The sequence below is a fragment of the Haemaphysalis longicornis genome, unplaced genomic scaffold (genome assembly GCF_048455015.1).
Source record: "Haemaphysalis longicornis isolate Haplotype H1 unplaced genomic scaffold, Haemaphysalis longicornis Haplotype H1 scaffold_1, whole genome shotgun sequence".
Classification (NCBI taxonomy): domain Eukaryota; kingdom Metazoa; phylum Arthropoda; class Arachnida; order Ixodida; family Ixodidae; genus Haemaphysalis; species Haemaphysalis longicornis.
The window spans coordinates 436,038,025-436,061,782 of NW_027526203.1; the positions used below are offsets into that span (position 1 = coordinate 436,038,025).

General features: G+C 49.1%; 3 non-coding genes across 3 annotated transcripts; all 3 read left to right on the top strand.

Annotated features, from left to right (window-relative positions):
* Positions 1–10,845: 10,845 nt before the first annotated feature.
* On the top strand, positions 10,846–10,917 carry Trnap-cgg (transfer RNA proline (anticodon CGG)). The gene has a single exon. It is a non-coding gene; the product is annotated as a tRNA-Pro (tRNA).
* Positions 10,918–11,107: 190 nt separating this feature from the next.
* On the top strand, positions 11,108–11,179 carry Trnap-agg (transfer RNA proline (anticodon AGG)). Its single transcript has one exon. It is a non-coding gene; the product is annotated as a tRNA-Pro (tRNA).
* Positions 11,180–11,506: 327 nt separating this feature from the next.
* Positions 11,507–11,578, top strand: Trnap-agg (transfer RNA proline (anticodon AGG)). The gene has a single exon. It is a non-coding gene; the product is annotated as a tRNA-Pro (tRNA).
* The last annotated feature ends 12,180 nt before the right edge of the window (positions 11,579–23,758 follow it).

Below are 23,758 nucleotides of genomic sequence, written 5' to 3' on the forward strand. Positions count from 1 at the left end.
AATAACAATCAAAACCAACCTAAAATAGGCAACAACCCCAAACGAGCAACACTATACCACTGAAATGTACAAACTAAAAGCTTGAATTAACTGAAAGGGAACCAAACCACCAAAAATTTGGTCTATAAGGCACAATTAAATGTGCCATGAATGGATTTCACGCGTAATAAAAAGAAATTGGTTTCCAGCAAAACATAATCAAAAATTAAAGCCGTTCCACTCAATGTAAAAGCTGTCGGAAGTGCAGAACAGTGATTCGGCACAATGGGCTGTAGCGCCGTAATCCGCTCACTGCTACCACACATTGCAATTTAAATTTCCCGCCTAAGCAGTGCTCGCGCGCGGTTTGCCTGAAACTGCACCAGCGGGAGTTCTGTTCTTTTTGTGCTTGCTTTTCCTCCCGCACGTGCCAGCATTGCACTGCCACTTTTTTTCGCTTACTATCGTAAAAGCCAACCAAACGAGCATTTCTAACTAAATGAGCGTGGACGCTGCAGGTTAATTACGTATATTTTGCCTCAAATTTACTTGCAGTTTTCTTTGCGTAAACAACGGGGAGATGTATGACAAGCGCCAGCGGTTCACGAGTTTCGAACGCTTATGACTATATAAACCGCTTGGCTTTCGAAGCTTCTGGGTTACGCCGCGACGACAGCCGCTACGACGGAACGCCGTGGGGCTCTACTTGGGTCCAGCGGGCGAGCTACGACGACAACGCAAGCCATTAAAGTGCTCTGCGCTTAAAAGAAAAATTACCCGCGCCTGGGCGATTTGTACAGCTGGTTCACGCGCGTGCTACCCAGAAACGACATCGGCCCGTGTACGTTTAACGGCCAAGGGCCGATCGTAAGCCCCAGGAATGCTTAAAAAAATCAAGAACTGTCCCGTGTTTAGACCGTGTCGCCAACGAGTAGGTTCTGTGCTATTATAGAAAACCTGCGTATCGCTCCATTGCACTGCACGCACACACGCACGCACGCAGGCACGCAGGCACGCGCGCACACGCACGCACGCACACACACGCACACACACACACACACACACACACACAAATTATATAGAGGAGGAGGAGGAGGAGGAGGATTGTGGTAATGCATTTGTATATTGGGCTATTATTTTTAAGCAGACCAGTCCAAAAAAGTTCGTACTGAGATCGCACACCCCCGATGGAAGGAACCGTGCACTTCACTACCACGGTTGATTGAAGCTTTTTCTTCTGATCGTAAGTGAATAAAATATCATCGGCTGGTGGCGCTGTAACCTATGTGTATTTAACCCCTCTCTCCCACCCCTTTTTTCAGCAGGTCGGTCCAATTATAGACACTTTCCAACCCTCTTCCTTTTATGGCGACGAATTCACTGACTGCAATGTATAACATCTGGAAGGACACTTATATCCAACTTAAATCTCTGTTTCGACCTACTAAAGCCTCCCTCACTCTCTTCTCACTCCGCCTTTTCAGAAAACTCTGTCTTTTCACTCCGCTTCTTACACTGAAAATTAAACTGGAGGAGCCGTCGGCAGATAATTAACAGGCTCCCAAGGCTTAGGGGAAGGCGGGTACGGGGGGTCGTTCGCCTGTGAGTTTCCGTGCAATTACACATAGGGCCCTGGCCATGACGTAAAAATCGATGTTGGCCATTTCACCATTCAGGACCGTGTTCTATTATTGAAGTGGAAGAAAAAAAAAAACTTTTTTAATCTTCTGGGGCTGCGTTAGCGCTGCTCAGTGACCAAGCACTAAATTTACCATTGCGTCTCTACACCCCCCCCCCCCCCCCCCCGCACAAGCGTTTCAACACGAAACCAAACAATAACAAAAGGATACGAAAAGGGGAGGGGGGGTCTTGCGGAAGGAGGTGTCTCATACGAATCCACAGTTAGAGTTAAAAAAAACTATTTTCAGTTTGATCCCTCAGTTTGCTTCCTCAACGGCTATGGATGATAACAAAGCCGGCATGCCTGCGCCCCCCACCTCCTCCCCTCCAAACACAGGCTTTTTTTTTTCTTTTTCCACTTACCAATGCAAGCAGCGCTGCACAGCTCGCCGCTCTTTGATCTTGACGACTTGAAAGGGCGCAGTACCGTCATCGATCCTCCTTTGTTTACTTTGTCTCGAGCTCAGTAAAGAACGTTTTTCACCACCACCACGCTCCGTTCGAGAAGGTGCGGGCTCTGTACACAAAAAGATTCGCACGCTACCACGAAACATGGGGCCGCAGTTACCACTGCGCAGTCATCTATCCCCCAGCTGTATTGCAAGTGGCCGAAAGCGGACGTCAACCGACTTGCGCACAAAATGGCGATTGCGGTGTGATCCGAGCAAGTCCTTGTTTCGCTTCGCTCCGCAGACCCGCGTTGATTCGTCAACAAAGCGAGCGACAGAAAAGCACAGAACGACAGAGTGGAGAGAGTGCGTGGTGACAGCTGCTTCCGCAACGGCGCCGACGTTGCCAGGGTGACGTCAGGTCGAAGCGTGACCTGCCATCTCCCTCTGCGCCATCTCGACGGGTTCCGTGACTCCCGCCACAGCTTGTATACGTTGTGAAACGGAGTGTGCAGCCAGTGCAGGGAGACAAAACAGGAATCCGGAGCACGGCGTTCGCTTCAAGTTCCCGAGGGAGAGGGACAAGATGCTCACGCCTTGTAAATACACACTAATGGATATTTTTAATATCCGTGCCTCTTCGTGGTTTTATAAGTTGTGCGTATTGTTTTATGCTAATTCATTTCTTTTCTAATTGCCAAGGGCCGCGAAGCTTCTTCCTCGTTACTTTTTTGACGTCGTGGTCAAGTGCAGCTACGTTCTGCTTCGCGATTAGATTGTCAGTACTGTGCAGCATCCAGGTGTCCCGTTCTACTGCGCAGGCGCACAGCGGGTTTTCTAAAGGAGCTTGAAGGCCTGATTACTGCTGCAGGTGTCACGAGAGGAAGCACGACGCCGAGGGAGTCCATCTTCGTATAAAGTGGCCTTGCATATTTTCCGTTACCATGCTTCGCAGCAAAAACAGCACTGAGTGTTTACGCAGCAGCTGTTTAGATGTGTGTACGAGTATACATGCACGTCCTACTTTCTTTTTCACACCATGCTTGACCGCGGCACAGAGCACAGCAGATGCAATTGTTCGTTGAAGCGTCTAAGTAAAAAGTTTTCTTCTTGTACTTGTTTTGAAGGAAGTGTTGTTGCTCTTTGTATTTGGTAATTTCCTTAGAAGTGTCACGCGACCCCGCAGCCAAACGGCATCAAGCGACATACTGCCAGAGATATAGTCGCTTGCTGATAAATTGTTGGTGATTTCGCCTGGCGCTCCTGGAATAGCGCAGTTCTGTGCACAAAAGATTCCCGTCAAAGTGAAACAAAAAAAAATTGTCATCCCTTCCTAAAGAAAGTTGAGAGCAGCGCGAAAGCTAAAAGTGCGTCTAACCTTCGCTGAAAGTGCGTCCAATCGATCGTCAAACCTTTAACCCTTTATTGGACCACGGGACACATACGTCCCACTTTCTATTTGGCGTTCTCGATTGCTCCGTGACAAAGCTAGCGTCATTGGGTACTTGTCACTAACTACACCTAGCAACTATAGCAGAGCATTCCATGTGCACTTTCGTAAAGTTGCCGCTGAATGGAAGCACGCTGCAACACAAACAGAATCATTTAGTTTTTCGTGTCCATTTTTCAATTTTTTGCGTTTTGGTGAGCGACAACCAAGCAGGCAAAAAATGTCTGGTAAGCAAATATTGTCTTTCTTGCACTACAGTAACTACTTACAACGCACCAACAGACACATTTTGTAATTTCTGAGCGTGTATAGATAAACAAAAGGAATTTTACGAAAAGCAGCGCGATTCGCTTCGCGACAGAGCGAGGGTTGTTGTTCGTACCGCACCGACGTTAATTTTGTATAAAGGTCAGACGAAATATCTCTGAAAGCTAAAGAGGTACCTTCACTGGAAGAACTTCACTGGGATACGTCGACACTTAGCATGCCTACGCCCATGGATCATAGCTCCACCTCCTGGTGGTGCCACTAGTGCCCAACTAGCAAAAAAGAAGTCCACGCTAACTACGCATTGAATGTATGCAATGTCCCGCTGTGTGCGAGTTTATTCGCACCATTTCACCAGAAGAAGCATCTGCGCCAAGTAGACAGCGGGACAAATGGGTCCCACTTGAGCAAAGTGACCCAATGGGACAGTGGAACACAGGGCCGTAGCCAGAAATTTATTTCGGAGTGGGTTATGGGTTACAGAAGGGAGGAGTTTTGCCGAAAGGAACACTAAGCCTCGCTTACACGCCGCCTGGAAAAATATTCTGAGGGGCTATGTCCCTGGTGGGACATGAGGGTCCCACTTTTTCTCAGCAATAAAACACTTCTTAACTTTTGAATTTGTTTTATTATAGTCAAGAAGTGACAAACAGCTAACCTAGAATGTTTTCAAATGATAACATTTGTTCTTTTGTTGTGTCCACGAAAGGAGTACTGACACTAAATTTCTCGCTTTCAATTTTTATGCTGTAAAAAATACCTATTGGCCCAGTAATTACAAAAATCGAACCGAAAGCCGTCAGCCGCCAACACAGAATTAATTCTAGCACGTTTATTGCAACCAGTTTCAAATTCGGTCGCCGCGCGGGAAAATGGCCGTTCGAAGGCCATGCCAGCCTGCAAGCGGGCCAGTCTGACGTCACGGTCTCACCAGTGACGTCAGAGACGTTCGCCGCATCGTCTGCTACGATTGCACATGGTCCGCACTCGCCCGAGCAGTCGACATGTCGTCTGAATCGTCAGACTCGGATGAGTCGCTGCCACCCGACAGACAGAGCAACTTTATTTGGCCAGGCGATTAGGCCGGCCATGTCTTCGCCGTCGTCCGTTTTTTAATATCACTGCGGCTCGAACCGGCGCAGACCGTGATAGCAACAGCTTGTCGCCACTCTTATAATCAATCTGATCGCGAAAAAGAAGCTCCACATGCGAGAAAGTATGTTAGTGTGGTGAAAAATTGTGCTAGGGGTTGTTATCAGCGCTGAATTTAAAAGCGGCGTTCAGATATTTGCCGCGATGGTAAGCCTACGCTGACCTGCAGCGGAGGTTCTGCGCTCCGACCCAGCACTGCCGGCACCGCGGTGCGGCGAGCGGCCGAAAGATGGCGCCACCTGCGCGCTAGAATCAAAACAGGCCACGGCAGATGTCTTGGTCACCGATCGCTGAAACGGCAATTATCGCCAAAATAAAGCTCAGTATGCGAAAAAGGGGATGATAGTGTGGTGAAAAGTTGTGTAAGGGATGGTCATTCGCAGTTGTACAGATACCGGCGATCGAATATTCGCCACGATACTAAGCCTAAAGTTCCCAACACCCAAGCTCATGGAGGAAAGAAAAGGTTCAAGCTGACCCGAGCAACGCCGAGCCCGCTGACTTGGGCGACAGTTCTTGCGGCCGCCGCCGCGCACGAACTCAGTCCACGTTTAGCGCTGCATGTCGTCGCGTGGAAAATAATGCATCTTGGTGTCGTCGTCGATTTGCTCGGACAGGCTTCCACGAGCAGTACTTCGCATTCCGCGAGCTTGCCATAGCACAACTTGGGCGAGCTCAGCGACGCGCACCACCGCGTCGCCGCGATGCGCATCTACATCGCGCACCGCCCGGCACCGCGCAGTTTTTGGCACCAGTGCAAGGGAACACCATGCGCCGGCCACGAACTGAAGAGCAAAGACGTCGAACACGCAAAGTGCGCAAAATTTACAAGCATTGCTCACACAGGTACACCCACGTCTCCTGCCCAAACAAATACCACCGACAACAGCAGCGCAGGATATCGTTTCCAGTTCCGAAAACGACTATATGACGTCAACCTGAACCGGCCAGACACGCGGGCCATTCGTCACGCCGAAAGCGATTTCGCTAGTGCTGCCGATTTGTGGAAGCTCGCGGCCGGGACAATCAAAATCGATTTTAGATGTGATTCCGGCCTCGGATCGCTGCAAAAATTTCTGTGAGGCATCTGTACAAACTAATGAAGCCAATTATATCATTTTTTAAGCGTCAAAATTTGGTGTCAGTACTCAAATCCCAAACGAAGAACGAACTACAAATGCGACGATTTTTCGCGCACTAAGTAAACGCATCCATGAACGATACAAATGTGTACTGATACGTGGTTTATGAGATAAAGATATGCTATTGTGCTCCTTCTTCATGATCGATGCGTCTATTGTCTTATCTAGAACCGTTCCTTTTTTGCGCTTTTCAAGTAACCGTTTTGACACAAGAGAAGCACTTTTTCTCTGTGTCCATTGTTTCCGCCGTGTGTATAGAGATCTTATCAGCGCTTTTCGGTCAACCAACCGGTCTATGGGGAAATGCATTAGTTTTTCGACAGAACGCCATCGGTCCCACTCAGAAAGCTCTCGCTATAAAAGTGAAAAGGGCGAGAAAAACTGCTGAGCAGCGCCCCTTCACCACGCCCTTCACCACTTAGCACACGCACAAGAGCAAAACGAAATGAAGGTGACCATCGCACAGAAAATGCGTCCCCTACAGATTGAATTGGCTCCCCCACGTCCGTGTGGTGCGGGACTACGCGCACAACAAAGCTGTTAATCTGAAAACGCGAAATTATAGTCATAGTCATTCACCGCCATGGTGTCTATGTGGCACGCTGCATTGCCTGTCGCGTGTCCTGGTGTCATTTTCGGCAACTAGGAGGATGCGGAAGTGGTGGGCAGCACGAAAGTTGGGGACTTTTGCTCTGTTTGAGCCAGGGCAGCACTTACACATGCACGACCTCGCAAATTACTACCTAGGATGCAAAAACTCTGCGGCCCGCCCACGGCATACACATTTTCGCTGGTTCCGGCGCACGGGGCCATACCACCGTTCGGCCACTAGCCGGCGTCACGAAGGCCGTCGCGCTTAGTGATGTGGCGGCGCCAATTTATGGCCGTCGAACTAGCTACAGCGGGGAACCGCAAGGGCCGCTGAGTTACGGCGGCCCCCGCAGCAGCCGGCGGCAGTGTTGCGGCCCCGCAGGCGACAAACAAAACCCCTAACTAACAGCGGGGGAAGCACAAAGCGGAAGGAAGGTTGCCAGGGGCAACGCGCCAATCGTCCCGTCGCGGCGGAAATTCCGCGGTGCCGCCCTGGGCCACGTGCACCGCATCTGGCGGCTTTCGGAAACGAACGGGACATAAATCGCGGTCACACACGCACGCGCAGGGCCCCCGCGGCTCGTAAATTAGCCGCCGGCCGCGGCGATAAACAGAGCCACAGCGGAAAGCTTTTTGCACATTGGCGCAGGCCGAGTGCACGCATCTCTCGGCGCCGCCGAATGTAATCAGCCTGGCAGGGCCTTTGTTCCGGACGGCGTCCAGTTATCGCGGGGCGTGGAGCGGTGGCGACCTTTTCCGAGGCTTTTAGCTCGATTTCCAGCCACCAGTGGCACACGCCAAGGTCGTGGTCCTCCGCCTGGACAGTGAACGTTGCGCGATCTACGTGTGCCCCGACGGAAGGCCCTCTGGCCAGCCTTCCGCCCCTGCCGACGGTCTGCCTGGTCGGGTTCCTCCATGCCTCAGGCCGCGCAAAGCCCAACGGTTGTCGCGTGACTGCTGCCTGTGAGAAGAGTGCGTTTACACTCACCGCTTACCCGAACAGCGCTATAGGGACCTGTATTTTTTCCCCCCTAGCTATGGGCGGCAAGTTGAAGCAGGATCGGGAGAAGAGTTTACCGGTATTGTTTCGCCAGCGACATTATGTCTGCGATAGAGCTCAGTGGCATTTGTAAAGACTCCGGTTGGGAAGCAGCTAAGCTCATAAACTTGTGGCATGCGATGTAACAGTGGCAGGTGAAGGGTGAGGGAGGGATCGCCGTCGAAACTAGCACTACAAAACGATGTGCGCCCACCGAGGTGATGCTCCTAGCCGAAGTATCTACACCTCCCTTTCTTCAAGAGTTCCTTCTAGATTTACCTCTGCGATGAGCCTAAACGCAAATTACTTGCCTCAAGCGACCTCCCCGTTCCCTCCCGCCTTTGTACCGGTTCTGGAGGTGGGGTATATATGAAGGAGCGTGGTTTCAGCGCGAAGTTCGGTGAAAGGGCTATTTGTTTATGAATACCTTAAAAAATCTAACGCCCCTTTCTGGAAGAAAGATGGTTGAAATGCTAAGCTTTCTCCAATACAAATGCAAATTCCACAATCCAATCAGTCAAAGTCCAAATCTACGGCAACGCTGAGCTGACCGAATGTGATGTTACTGATTTTCTATGTTATTAGTTTGTGATTGGGTCATCTGAATGTGCTTATTCGGTTAGCTCAGCGTTGTCGTCGATTTGGATTGGATTGTGGACTTTGCATTTGTATTGGAGTGCACTGAAGAAAGCTTCGCGTTTCATTATCATCATTCGCCCTTTTGTGGAAACCCATTGTGTAAAGGTGGCTTTCCTGCAGTGCGTTTTTCCGCAACCGCCAGAAGTTCGGCATAGAAAGCCGCGATTTAAAATTGTGCGCATTTGCTGCTTGCTTTATTTTTATTTTTTTTCTCACAGTTGCGTCAGCTCCTACGTTTGCAATGCCCCTGAGAAAATGTTCGCAAACGTCCATGGGAACCAGTGCAGCGTACACCAGATATCCGCTTAAATTTCGAATCACGGGCGAAATTGGCCGCGGGGCATATGCTGGCGCCATCTATATTATACCACGGCATCGGGGCGTAATTATCTCTTTTTTCCATTTCATTCCCGTTTTAAAAGTATCCATTTTGAGCGAGCCCTGATTGGCTGAAAGCAGACGACCCGAAGGTGACGTAGAACAAGCAAGACAGTACGTAGTTGTACATGTGAATGTCATTGATAAGAGGTAATTCGCAAGTGCAACTAGGTGACCATTGAAATGGACGTGAAATGGACATTTTTGTAACAGATAAAGCTCAGAATTCCGTCCCTGGTGCGCTAGTTATATAACTGCGGTTGAAATTTCTTTCGTTCGTTTCAAGTTAATGCACCGCTGCATGTGCTCCATAATGCCGTTAGCTTTGATGGCTTAAGCGTTTTCATCTACCCACACTTCATGTGGTTATTTTGAAATCCATACCCGCACAGCGCCAAAAAGCAGACGATGATCACAAAGACGTCCACACTGAAGCTAACGTAACTATATACGAGTGCTGGTGTCCACTTTGGAGTATATTTCATAGGGACGTCCAGAGGTGTACTTGGTGATTGCATTCCCAGAGGAGCTTGGCGGAACGTAGGCACCGTGACCACAATTGCCTCATCGTCACTGTATATTAGGACGGTCGGTCGATGCCTCCTACCTTCTAGGAGTATTGCGTGGCGTTTACGAGCGTTCTCTACTGGTTTTGGTCTCCCTCTGACTGCAGAACAATTAGTACAGCCGGTCACGCATCTTAGAGATACTGGGAAGGCATAAATGCCGGAGAATTTAACAGCACATGCATGCAATAAAAATAGTTGTTCTACATGAAGGTAACGGAGGGTGGACGGCAGGAAATCCGGAAAGCGAGCTAAACCCGGTCCAGGTTGTGTGGGTCACGGTGGGTGAGCCCTCATTCACACAGCCGTTTTTAACCCCGTCACATCACCGTCACGTTACCGTCTTCCGTCATGGGCGACGGTTTCTCGGGCGATTTCTCGCCGAAAACGGTGCGTCGATGACGGGAAGCCGAGCTCTACGTTTCCATTTCGTCAACGCGACGGGACTACGCCCCGTGCTAAACCAGCCAATCAGAAAACAAATTTTTACTGCTAAATTTAGCGAACAGTTAGCACACGTAAAAATCTAAGCCATTTTCTTTACTTTTCAGATTAAGCGCGCTCAATTCTAGGCTAAACTGGTCACTAGGCAGACGTCCCTATCCTCTGACGGAGAGCTCCAGTACGAACGCTACTCCGCTACGCCACCTTCGCGGTTTCTTCCGACGCAGAAGGTGACGGCTGTGTGAATGAGGCCTGACACTGACAACCGAGGCACGGGTTTGCTTGGTTTGCGGGATAGCAAAGAGAGAGAGAGAGAGAGAGAGGAGAGGGTTAAGGGGTAAAGGGAGTCCTTGATACCACGTTGAAGTTTGCCCTGCAGTCTGCGCTGCTTATTTGCATGGAATATACATGCAGTAAAGATATTTGGCGATATTTTTTTAAATTTTTACCGAAATCTGAAACGCGCGGTCTCGCCCATGGCCGCCTATTCTCCTTTTTGAGTAGGCGTCGCTGTGCAACACACAATGTGGGAAAGCCAGCTTACAGAGATTATTCGTACACCGATCTCCTTAAAGTAGGCTTCACTTGTAAGTACAAACTCATTGCTGGGAAGACATTTTTTATGCGCAATATAGGCCGTCGTATATCGGCATATAAAGCGCTGGAGGCGAACAAATGGCCGAAGGGGAAGAGAGAGGGTGGGTCAAGGTGAGGGGGAGCGGAATGGATTTTCTCGGTCTACGAAGAGAGCGAGGGAAACAAGGGAGTTATTTAGCCTGTAACATCTGCTAGCCTTCACCGGAAGGGATCTGTTAGTCTAAATTAGCCCATAACGGCTAATTTAGGCTAATTATAGGCCAATAAGCTAGGAAATAATTTAGATCATGTGGGCTTGCACGCTTCCTGCCCCCAGACCGACCATAAGCTTATCGGAGGTTGCTAAAGGCCACTGCCTTCTCAGTTTCTTCCGGAGGGCCTCCAGCTATGTGATATCTGGTTAGATAACCGAATATGAAGCCTAGCAGACAAAAAGCCCGTCGCTAGCTGAGTGAGTGAGATTACAGGTGCTTCAGTGAATCACCTCTAAGGTTACATTTCACTCTGGTAAACAAAACGCCTGCAGGAGATTGGCTCGTTGGTCTAGGGGTACGATTCTCGCTTCGGGTGCGAGAGGTCCCGGGTTCAAATCCCGGACGAGCCCTATTTTTTTTTTTTATTTTTGTGCTCCAATTTTGTGATTATCAAGTGAAAAAAATTCAAATTCTGTGGTTTTTACGCACCGAAGCTACACCTGTGCTATGCGGCGAGCCGTAGTCGAGGGCTCCGCATTATTTTAACCACTTAAGGATCTGTAAGGTGCGCCGAAATCTTGACACATCCTGCGGCAGCTTGGCTCGTTGGTCTAGGGGTATGATTCTCGCTTAGGGTGCGAGAGGTCCCGGGTTCAAATCCCGGACGAGCCCTGTTTTTTTATTTTTCTGTTCCAATTTCGTGATTATTAAGTGAAAACAATTCAAACTCTGTGGCTTTTACGCACCGAAGCTACACCTGGGTTATCCGGCAAGCCGTACTGGAGGGCTCCGGATTATTTTGACCACTGGAGGATCTGTAACGTGCGCCGAACTCTTGACACACAGGCGTTTTCGTTTTTCGTCTCCATAAAAAAAAAAAAACGGCCACCGTGGTCGGGATCGAACCCACGTCCCTGGGCTCAACAGCACACCGTCATCGCCACTAAGCCACCGTGGGCACTGCATACAGCACGAAAAGCTAGTCAGCGCGTCCAGCCCGGCTCGTTGGTCTAGGGGTATGATTCTCGCTTAGGGTGCGAGAGGTCCCGGGTTCAAATCCCGGACGAGCCCTGACTTTTTTATTTCCCAGAGTGCTCTGGGTTTGGTCATCAGCCAGGCTTGTTGGTCTAAGGTTATCTTAGGGTGCGAAAGGCCGCAGGTTTAAATCCTGGACGAGCACTGGTTTTTATAGGTGATAGTCTTTCTTGCGCTACCAAAGCGATAAAATTTGGTCTGTTTGACTGTCTCTGTCACTCGATTACGTCGCCAGGCCGTAATTTCAAATGAATGCTCGAACAGGAAGTATATATAGGCAAAGCCGTTCCAAACTACAGAAACTACACTTTTGAAGCAAAACGCAAGTACATAACAGACAGTAACAGCGTTTTTAGAATTAAAATAAACGCAGGATTGGCTTAAAAAAAGACGGTAATAATGTCGAGGACAGGCGCGATAAAAGTAAATACTAATAAAAATTCTCCTTGAGCTGTTCCGAGAACAGTCGAAACAAGATTACCAAACGAGATAAAAGTAAATACGAGAAGAATTCTCCTTGAGCTGTTCCGAGAACAATGTAAAGAAAAGATCCAAACATACTGCGCGAGAGCAGTGCCAACGCGGGAAAATTGAATCGGATAAGCATAAGCAAACTTCAATCGCATCTGTTAGGGGGGGGGGGGGGGGCAGAGATGAGGAGGACAGCGTGAGGGGTGGGAGAGGGAGACAGGAGAGGGTGTTGCGGGGCAGGGGCTGCAGAATGCTTACGTGTCACTACATCCAACGAACTATTAGATCCAACGAGTCAGGACATCCACTAGGTCACGTGATGCCCGAGTCAGAAGATCCAACAAGTCAAGGGATCCACGCGAGTTACTAGATGCAACGCGTCAATAGACCAAACGGGTCAGTACACCCATCCGAGTCACTACATCCAACGCTTCACTAGATCCAACGAGTCATTACATCTAACGGGAAGAACCGCGCGTCCTTGTCTGTCTTGGCGTTGGGTGCACATTGTGTTTTTCAGTTTTCTTTTCTTTTTGGCTTAATCGCATGAAAGTGTTTCATAAGATAAATCTTTTGGGTTTTGTTCGTTTATGTTTTACTTTTCTGGCAGTTTTTATTTCATGTTTGTTTCTTTTTGTTTTGGTACATAAGGTTCGTGATTTTGTTCGCTGATATTTCAGTTTTTTGCCGCTTTATTTCGTTCTTGTATCTCGTTGATTTTTAAAAATATCAAAGGCCCCCGCGCTTGCCTGGGACAGCGCAGTGGCCCACAGGAGGCAGGCTCGCCAGGGCTAGCGCGATGATAAGGTGATTATACGTTATAGCACCTTGGCTTACGTTACGTACCCGCCGCGGTGGCTCAGTGGCTAAGGCGTTGCGCTGCTGAGCACGAGGTCGCGGGTTCGATTCCCGGCCGCGGCGGCTGCTTTTCTGATGGAGGCGAAAAGCAAAAACGCCCGTGTGTACGAGATTTCGGGGCACATTAAAGATCCCCAGGTGGTCAAAATTAATCCGGAGCCCTCCACTACGGCGCGTCTCATCGCCTGCGTTGCGTCGGCGCGTTAAACCCTACAATCAATCAATCACCTTGGCTTACCTGACCAATGTTACCTGCTGTCCTCTACTGACCATATCAAAATGCTTTTATTTTACTAGCCTCCCCGAATAACCGGTTCATGAACTGCTTGCGCTCTCTAGATCCCTGAGGATGAAAGCAACAAATAATTGACGACAAGATTTGTTCCCCACTGACAAGATTTGTTCACCACTAAGACTCGTTTGCAGCAGCAAGCATATGTATGTACTATTGTGAGCAATATGAAAGGGAACACAGGAACGCGTAGAAAACACCCTCAGACCCAGCTATGCGTGATACGCAGCGGCTGCCGTCGGAAACAAAGTGGAAAGGGGGACTCTGTTCTAACAACTGTTCCCATCCCCGCCGTGCGTCTTATCGGCTGTCGGACGATACCATATTATCGGCAAAATGACGTAAGCTGCTGCTTTGCAGAAATAACAGCGTGGTGGGAGTGCCAACAGTTAGTGGAAGAGCGCCCTCCTTTCCCCCTTTGATTTTCACAGCGCCATCCGCGTATCGCTCCGAGTCTGTTTCGAGGCTGTTTGCCACGCGTTCCTGTGTTCCCTTTCATATTGCTTATAATAGTACGTGGCTATTTTTTAAATTTCCTTTTGTGCTCTGGATTTCACCTGCACTGCTTTGTACGGCGAACGTCAACGGCAACTAAGTTGTCTTACGAATGGGTTTGATTCCCACTTGGCCAGTTTCCAATAACAAACAAGTCCTGTTTTACTTTCTGCACGAGTTTCGACGGTTACTCGCAGTGGTGATGCATAAGCGAAGACATCGTGCTATTACACGCGACGTGAAGGGTTTGGTACCCTGCCGTGGAATCTTCTTATATGACGGAGGAGAAAAAAAAGACGCTCCTTTCGACGATGTTTCGGCGGAAGGCCGGGATGTCTGAATAATGCATATATAAGATCTTACTAGCGGTAAAACCAAAACTTGAACTTCTTGACTTTGGTAGGCGAGCGATGCGATTAAAACGTGTCGTTCGCCTCCCACTGGAACCTCCTCATTTGCGTCAGGCATGAGGTAAAGCTGAAGCAGTAAAAATTATAGAGTTTGTCGGTAATAGCATGCCAGACGTTTCGCGGCAGTGAATCTGGTCGTCAAGTAGTCTGTGCTTGTCTGCCCTGCACATGACAGCTGCCATCCCCTACCACGTTTGAGCGATGCCTGGAGGCGGAGCGTGCGCTGATCATTGTTCGAACTCATGTTCATTTGTGATGTTTGTGGGTTTGAGTACTGCCGGGCGCTGCTCCTAAGTGCTGTGCTCCTGCTGTAATGTGGTGAAGCAGAGTGAATGTCTATCGCGCTTCAAAAGTGGCGTTCACGTGTTTCCCTGTGGGCATGGCAGGATCGGTGACCACTTTCGAGTTCTGGTGACATGCTCTACGGTATTGTTGTATTTTGTGTGTTCGTGTGCGCGTTTTGCTCGCGTGTAAACGTGCGTGACCATGAGGATTCTAACCAACTGCACGAAAGCAAACCAATATGTGTGTTTATTTATTTTTGCACTCTATATCTACGTTTGGGTCGGCAGGATTTTGTCTTGAGGGGGGCAAACTCATTGTATGGAGGGGAAAGAGGGAGGGCGATGGAGCAGGGCAATTGTTCTGGGGTGGCTTGGGGGGGGGGGGTGGAAAGTGCCCCCTTTGCACCCCGCTGCCGACGCCCATGGTTTGGGTTATTAACCCGGTTTATTGATTTTTAATTGGCTGTAAACCTGCAATTGCGTTGCCGGAGCGGGTGTTGTTCCCCAATTTATTTCTCGTTATTCTTGGGAGGGGGAAGCGTGGAAAAAGAATGCGAAGAATTGGTGAAAGCCGCCAGCGCACCCGGCTCGTTGGTCGAGGGTTGGGGCCTCCAAACGTTTCTCGTGCACATAAGGAAGCCACATTGGAGGCTTTTAGTGGTTAAGTAGAGCGTACCGTTCGAAAAACGAGCAAAAACAAAATACACTGCATTCTAATACAACACAGCAATAATCATGGCAACATCTTTGGTCCCCTTGGGCAAGAAAATCGAGCGAAGTAGTTAAGATGAACTCGCTCACGACGAACAACACTTTTGCTCTCTTGAAACGTGCACAATGCAAAAAACGTCCGCTTAAGACGAATTTCTGATAATACGAACAAATTTTCATGGTCCCTTCGATTACGTCTTAACAGGAGTTTACAGTACTTAGCGCATCACGTAACCGGCACTTGTCCGTACAGCTTGCCTTTCGCGGCAAAGGCGATTGAAAAGAGTATCGACTGATCGGACGAAATAAATTATAGGTGAGCATGTAGTCGAATATTTTGTGTTTGAGTGCTTCCATTTTACTGTTTTCTTTCCAAAAGGCAGCCCGTGCGGGTCGATACATAGAGCGGGTCATGCAGCTCCCGGAACGGGTGAACCGGATGCAACAGCAGTTTTTTTTTTTTTTTTAAGTTTAGTTTCCTTGGATTCCCGGCCGCTGCGGTAATGAGAGTCTTCTACCGACGGCGGTTTGGGCACCTAGGCGCAAGCTTCTAAGTGAATGTAGTTCTAGTAGCTTTAGCAGTGACAGGTGCTTTTCGATGCTGGCCGCTGGTTTCTTTCTGTTTTCGTCTGTCGCGGGCGTGTGTTGCTTGAGCTTGGATATATATGCAATGCTTGGATGATATATGCAATGAATTTGAGCACATCAAACTTAAATGTGATCGGGTGAATGCATCGAGAAGACAGCTGTTCGCTGTACTTGAGCTGGTGGAAAGGGTTGGATAAATTCTGCGATTTTTTTCCATCGTCACAGAGTTTTCGCGGAAAAATATGGAGGGGGGAGACCCTGAAGAGCTTTCAGAGGTTTGTGCTGCCCGCGGGCTCCTGTTTGAGAGCTGAAGTACCAAACAGCAGCGTCGCTGCAGCCTCTGAGGCTCCAATGCCTGTCAGCCCCCTGTGCTCTGCAGAAATACGTTAAATCTCGTGTTAAATCTCGTGTTAAACCCATGATAATATCTTTAGCAGGCCAGAACTGAGAATGGAAGGAATTAAAATGCTTGCTTGTTTCAGAATCCACACACGTGGGGAACTTGAGTGTGATTACGCTGCAAACGGCTCGCTTGTGGCATTTTCCGCGTGTCTGCAGTTATTTTTTATTTGTTCGACAGAGAGAAATCCCCACCCAATCCCTGAATCTAGCGCGGGAAAGATATGGTGAACGACGATGCTGAATAATAATTATAAAAAAGATGCAGGGCTTCGCGGGAGTCCTGCGTATAATGTAGAAAGCTATGCCAGTGTTGCGTAACTCCACAGCGCAGTCCGCTTCTTTACTTCTTGACCTTACCATTCATAAAATGTGCCCGTCTGCCGTCGAGATATGTCCTTCTGGTATGGTGTGGCAGTCGTGGACTCCCGTGAGCGTCATAATGTGGCCCCAATATAATACAGCGCTATTGCAAAGAGGGCTCGGACTGACACTTGGAGTCAAGCGAAGTGGATACTTAGGATATGGCTAGGCTGAATGGGAGCTGGGACGCACTGCACGTTTGGCAGTGACAGTTCAAAGGCCCTACTCCTAGGATCCTCCACTGGTACAACTATCGTCACTAAATAAAGGTTTTTAGAGTATCGGCACTCTTTTATTTCATTGTTATGTGCCGCCAGGATTTTCATTGGTCGGTCAGCACCACGTGGTATTTGTTTACATATGGGCGCAGCCATTTTGTTTCTGGGTGATCCTCTATCTCTCTCTGCTGCGCGGCCGTTAGAGTGGCCGGTCGCACTCTGCCCGTCACAACCGGCGGCGGTTACGTTGGGAGAGATGGCAACACTGCAAGCCAGAAACATAATGGCCCCCAGACGCGTCCGGGTGCACGAAGTGGCAATACTCTTAAGCGTAGCTTATTTAGTGACGCTAGGTACAACGACAGGAGCTACGCCAGCAGGTGCGAGATGATGTCCATCGATGGCCAGGCCGGTGCTTTTAAGCGACAAACTCACTACTCAAGCGAACATTTTATAAATCCTGAACCCACTTTACACCACGCAGTCTGCTGACACACGTCATAAAGTGGACAAGAAGTGCGGTCGATTACTGCAGCAAAATAAGTTCGCAGGCTTAATCTACGGGAAGTTTATGAATGATTTCAAGTAAACCGGACACAGTATACCCAAATAACCGAAGGGCTGAAATTTATGTATTGACAATGAGTCCTATTAGATTAGCTCAGAACATCACAAACTCGGTCGACAGACCGGCAATTATTATGTTGAACATGATCTATTAATTCCCTATTAATATAACTGAGGTTGCAAAAAGAGAAAATATTTGGCTCCAATTCACGCTGCGAAGGTGGTTGAACTGCGAAGCTGTAAACGACACCCACAACGATTACCCATTCGACGTCACTTGAATTCGCACACGTGGCTCTACAAAGAGACACTGGCAGCCGTTACCTGGCTTTCGCGAGGGCGGAGTCCGAACGCAGCAGCGACGGCAGAAAGAAAACGGAGAGGAGCGTCCGGCGGCACGCGCGGCTATGGCGTTATCTCTCTCACTGCCTTCCCCTCACTTTTGTTTCATGTGTCGCCGCCAAAGAGCTCCCTCCACGCCCTCACTCTCCCCAGACGCTGTTCGTTGCGCCACTAATCCAAACCATGTGAACGCCGTTATCATACGTTATGCGATTTGCCCTTCACCCGAGGGCTTTGAAGGAGAGCAGGTGGTAGAACTGCCGCGCTTGGGGCCAACGCATCCGTCCTGCCATTACATCCAACGAGCAGAAACGTCCAACTTCGTGCCGTTACATCCACCGTGCCGGCACATATATCGTGACATTACATCCATCGAGAAAATACATCCAATTTTCGCCAGTGTATCCAACGAGCTATTTTTTTAAGAAGAAGTTTTAACGATCAATTCGACTACCACTCCCCCCCCCCCCCTGCCATCTTGTCAATTTTTTTACCTTGTAGTAAGCTTTGTATTTCTACCTTGACTTTTTAAAGGCGAAGCCCCTTAGGGGCTCGGTCTGTTGGCATCTCATGTCGTCGTCGTAAGATATGTCTCATGTAGTCACGGTACTAAAACACCGCGACACGCGTTTACGCCTCGCGTTAGAACGTAACGCGTACTAAAAAAAAAAAAAAAAACACCGGGGCACTCGTTTACGCCTCGCGCTATAACGCTTCGTGCTTCAAAGACACAAGACGTTTACCGCAGAGCTGTATACCTATACCCCCCAACGGTTTCATCTCCGTGGGCAAAAACGCCAAGGCGCCAAGAATACACTTATACACTGCTTTCTTCACTCCTCCCCAGGTTTCACGTTTAGTGGAGATGGCCCTGGATTTTTTTTTTTTTTGCTTCTCGGCTTACGTGAATCCTAAGCTGAGGGCTGTAAGGGCTAGTCTGTGCTATACGCTGAATACTGAGGCTACCTTTTGTATAAATCCTTCTTTTGCGCCTGTCTGTAACACTTGTATAAGTTGTCAAACATGCTTTTAAAAAAATTATCAATTCGTGCACCTCTCCACCTTAACCTTTTTCTCCTCATCTTGTAGTAAGCGTCGTGTAATAAGCCCTGTATTTCTACCTCATCTTGTTACATCATTTGTATATCATTTGTATATATTATTTGTATACATATTTTTTCTTTTTTTGCGACTGCAGAAGTTGCCACTTGCTGCCACTGATCAACGGGGGCGATGGGCCAGTCAAGCTGCTCTAATGCATGCAGCTTTTAGGGGCTCGGGCTGTTGGCGTCTCATGTCGTCGTCGTAACTGTCGTCTCATGTAGTTACGGTACTAAATCGCCGGGACATTCGTTTACGCCTCGCGCTAGAATGTAACGCGTATACTAAAAAAAAAAACACCGGGGCACTCGTTTACAGCTTGCGCTAGACGCTTTGTAACGCGCAATAATAATAATAATAAAAACACCGGGACACTCGTTTACGCCATGCGCTAGAACGCTTTGTAGCGCGTACTAAATATACACCGGGACACTCGCTTACGCCTCGCACTAGAACGTTTCGTGCTTTAGGAAATTACAACTTTGGTTAACTTTAAAGAATTACGCTTCAGTACCTCACTCAGCTCCACTCCGGCCACGAAAGACGTTTTTTAACCAATAAAAACGCAAGAAATACTTAAGAACTTTCAAATTTCGCGCCACAGTGACGTGTTATCGGCGCGAGTGACGTCATATGGGCCAGCACTAAAAACATCATTTTCAGTGGGTTAGGTGCACGTTAGAATTCAAGTGATTCGATCAAACGGAACTAGCGGCCCCACTACATTCGTCCAGTCACGTGTCCTGGCGATTGATTAGTTCGGCCGCCGTCAATCGCCCAAACAAGCTGATGATGATGATGATGATTGTAGGGTTTAACGCACCGACGCAACGCAGGCGATGAGGCGCGCCGTAGTGGAGGGCTCCGGTTTAATTTTGGCCACCTGGGGATCTTTAACGTGCGCCGAAATCTCGTACACACGGGCGTTTTTGCTTTTCGCCTCCCAAACAAGCTTCTGTGGACATCATAGAAAAGTTGCTGGAAACTGGCTAGCGAGTCGCCACAGCTCCACACGTTTTCTTTAATATCTCTGTTATTTTTTCGAAGTTTGCGATGAAATCGGTATCATTTTTATCAGGACAAAGCAGCCTTTGTAATGAACCAAACTTGTATTTTGTCTTCATGGCTCCTTTAAAGACACGAGATTTTCGCAGCAAAGCTGTATAGCTCTACCTCCCCAACGGTTTCATCTCCGTTGGAAAAAAACGCCAAGGCGCCAAGAATACGCTTATACACTGCATGCTTCACTCCTCCCCAGGTTTCACATTAGTGAAGATTGCCTGAGATTGTTTTTTTTTTTTTTTAACTGTTCCTGCCCATGTACTGCACGGGCAAATGAACTAATGTTCCAATTTACCTGCTAGAAATAGAATGTGCTTGAGCCTTATCGGGAGTGGGTGTGTTGAGACGGATTCAAAATTCCCGGAAGGCGAGGGAGAACACCCCCGCAAACGGGAGAAGCGGACCAGGCCTACTACAGCGGGCGCCGACATGGGGCTTTGCCCAGCGTCTGTAGACGATAGTCTTGCTGGACGCGCCATTGCTGCTGCTTCACGAAGGTGCACGTCGAGGCTCCTCGCTTATGTTACTCGCCCACCTATTTCTTTATCACCCCCTTTCTCCTCTCTATTCTTTATATCCCCCTCCTCCCCCTCCCCACCGCACTGGGTTGTATGCAGGTGAGCCCCCAGTTGGGCTCAATAATATCCCCAGTGCACTTCCTTTCCTTTTCACCCGAACCACCTAAGAAGAAGAAGATGAGGCTTTGCTGGACGGGGCGGCCGGAGCGGGCACCGCGCGCAGCAAGTGCGGGGCTTGGGTTTCACCGGGAACCTAGCCCTCTTCCTCCCTCGAAAGAAGGGACAGCGGGCGGCGGAGAGCAGGGGGACAGTTGATTGCTTGAAGGAATGTCGAATGAAACGCCGTAAACTTTTCTGCTTCGGCATAAAGAACTGTTGTTTTCTTTTGCACTTGGCCGAGTAGTGGTGTGGATTGATCGACGACGACGACCAGAAAGTTAAACAACACTTCCATACCATTACAACAGAAGTATTTCGGGACGTGCCTTACGCATTAAAATAAGTTTACTTTTATTACGATGGGTATGTATATATAGGTTGCTTGGCGAACGGGACTGCTAGACCGGGAAAATTAAATACGCTGGCTTGAGGACTTTTTACAACTCTATATCGCCTGTTCCCACTCTTGAGGAGACCCAGGTGACTTGTTACAGACCTTCCCTCTTCAGAAGGGTGAGCAACTACATCCAACGGGCCAATACATCCAACGCACCACTACATCCAATGTGCCACCACATCCAGCGAGCAACTACATCCAACGAGCCAACACATTCAACGTTGGATTTAATAGCACGTTGGGTGTACTGGCTCGTTGTATGTGTTGGCTCGTAATCGGACCGCCGCTGTGCCCCGCCGCTGTGCCCGTAAAGTACACCGTCTGTCTCCCCGTCTCCTCGTGTGAGCGATCAAAAGTTCAGGCTCTACATAGAGCTTTTGCAACATTTGTGGGGAACCTATGCGCAGCGACAACTTGTTTCTCCCTTTAAAGGCTGGGGGTGTTGGGCTCATGCATTTGTTTGTGCACCAACTTGCGTCTCGTTTTTTCTTCTACAAATTGGTTGATCACCCACTTTCGCTAACTGTACTTCAGTAGCGCACAAGTTTCCATTTGCCTTTTTTGCTTATATGTACGGGTGGAGTTAAGACGAAGCCTCTATGGGGATTTCTCAAGGAGGTTGTGGAAGCTTCTAACTTTCTTACCGCACGGTTTTTTTTCTTGGAATAGTTGTTCAGCATGTCAAGGAAAACTATGACGAGCACTCTAATTGAAAGTCTATTCCCGGTGCCTATTTATCGCCAGCCTTACTTAGGCCACCAGAAAAGCAATGTTTTAAAACGTGTAATGAGTATAGTATGTGTGTTCCGCCAAATGCAAAAACGTTTTATGCAGAAATGCATTATAGTCGGGGGTTGTCGTGCGTCCCTTGGCCGGCGTGCGCAGCGCGTCTGATGATGATTGTGGCATGATGCCCCTAGGGATTGGCCAACCAAACAATCCATCACGAGATAGCTTCGCGTTCAACCACCATCGCCATCTTCCCGTAGGGGAACCGCTGAAGAAGAAGGAGAAGAAGACAAAGCTGCGAAGAGGAGGGCTGCGTGAGTTTTGGCTACCGTTATCCTCCTCGGCCGGCGCATCTTCCCGATCTGAACCCGGTCGAAGAGCGGCTCATCGCGCCTCGACTCCCCTTCATGAGCATCAGGCGGCTGACTCGAGGCAACGGGCAGTTTGGAATCAAGGGACAGGCGGTGAACGTGCCCATCGACGTATCGAAGGTTGTGCGGTGCATTCCTCGCATGGTACCCGAGGACGTTGCGTTCGACGTTCACATCAAGCGGATGCTGATGAGTCCGGCAACGTACAAGCGCGGGTTGGTGAAGCGCGGCAACATCCTGGCTTGGCTCAAGCACCTGGAACACACCCCGCTGTATCGCGCCATAAACGTTCGGGTCGATTGGAGTCGGCTCGATCACTTCGATGACGGCGGCGAACGAGAGGAACCGCAGGAAGACGACGTCGATGATGCTGACGGTGAGTTCGAAACGATTCCCGACGACTTTGACGTGAACGATCCTCTGCAGTTGGCGGTTGCGTTCAACGCAGTCTCGAAGACGCTTCTCTATAACGAAGCGGAAATGACGGGTGTGGGAAAAGAAAAAAAATAAATGATTACGCTCACACTCTCGCCTCTCTCTTCGCCATTAATCGCATCACACTCATCGGTGCACCCAATGCATTTCTGCATCCTCACAATCCCCCTCGGGGAGGTGCGGGGATTTTTTCTTCAAGCTTCATTCTTCCACACTCCCAGTTAAGACATGGCTGCGCGAGAAGGTAATGTCTATTCCTTGGTCGGACAATTGTCGCCTATGCAATCAACCAGAGACATTTGATCATTGTTTTGTGTTGTGCCGTGACGCTGTATTCTTGTGGGACGTTTTGCAGCGGACTCTCAAGAAGGACATTGAAATTACTCCTGACACCATTCGGTTCCTGCCTTTTCATGATGTTAATCGGGTACCTATTTGTAGTGCTGTGTTTGCTGGGCTTGTGGCAGTGCCACACAACTGAGCGGTATGCGAAACCCCCTAGGCCAACTAAGTCCATTTTTTCGTGAGCTGGCTACATTGGTGAGGAGTGTTTATGCGGCGCAGAATTGTCCACCGCTCTGATTGAATCTTTTGGATGCGTGTGTCTGCTTGCTTGACTTCTGAAGGACGCAAAACGCAGCTGGGCTTTGTGCTTCTCCACCGATGCCTGCTAGCTTTTGTGTTGTCTTTTAGTCGTTATGTGTGATCGTGAGTGTGCCTAAATTTTTGACGCACTAAAGAAAAAAAAGTGGGCGTAACTAAGTCGTTAAGACGACGCGCTGTCGCTCCGTTTCTCTATTCGGGACCAGGTTCGATTCCTGGCGGTGCCAGCAAGTTCTTTCATTTAGCCTGGGAGTGCTGACGCGCACACGAAAATTTCCTTGGCTGGTAGAGGTATACTGCTTCGCAGTAACATTGAAATGTTTTTTTTTCTAACTATCTCTTTCATCACCCCCTTTTCTCCTCTCTTGTCTTTCATCCCCCCTTCCTTCTCCCCCGCACTGGGTAGTATGAAGGTGAGCTCCCTGCCGAGCTCAATAATATCCCCAGTGCACTTTCTTTTCCACCGAACCACTTAGTCGTCGTAGTAACATTGAAATGCAGTCCATCAGTAGCGTCGAAAGGTGGTCTAAAGAGCGCTCATAGAGTTTCCGAATAGTACACTTTTCGTGAGGGCGATCCTAGCTGTTCCATATGCCAGCTATTCCTCGAAGGTGCCCCACCCCGCCTTTCAGTTTCAACGGAGATAGTGGCCTTGGAGACGTACGTAGCGCGGCACAGGCACCAGCCAAAGCGCAGTGATGACCTCTTTTGTTTTAAACGTGATGCGAGCGAAGGCGCGTGCGGAGGCGAGCGCCTGCCCCGGCGAGCATCCGGCACCCGGCTCTAGACGGCAATTACTGGCGCCTACAACTCCGCCCCCGGGCTCTCTCGCTGTGCGAAGCA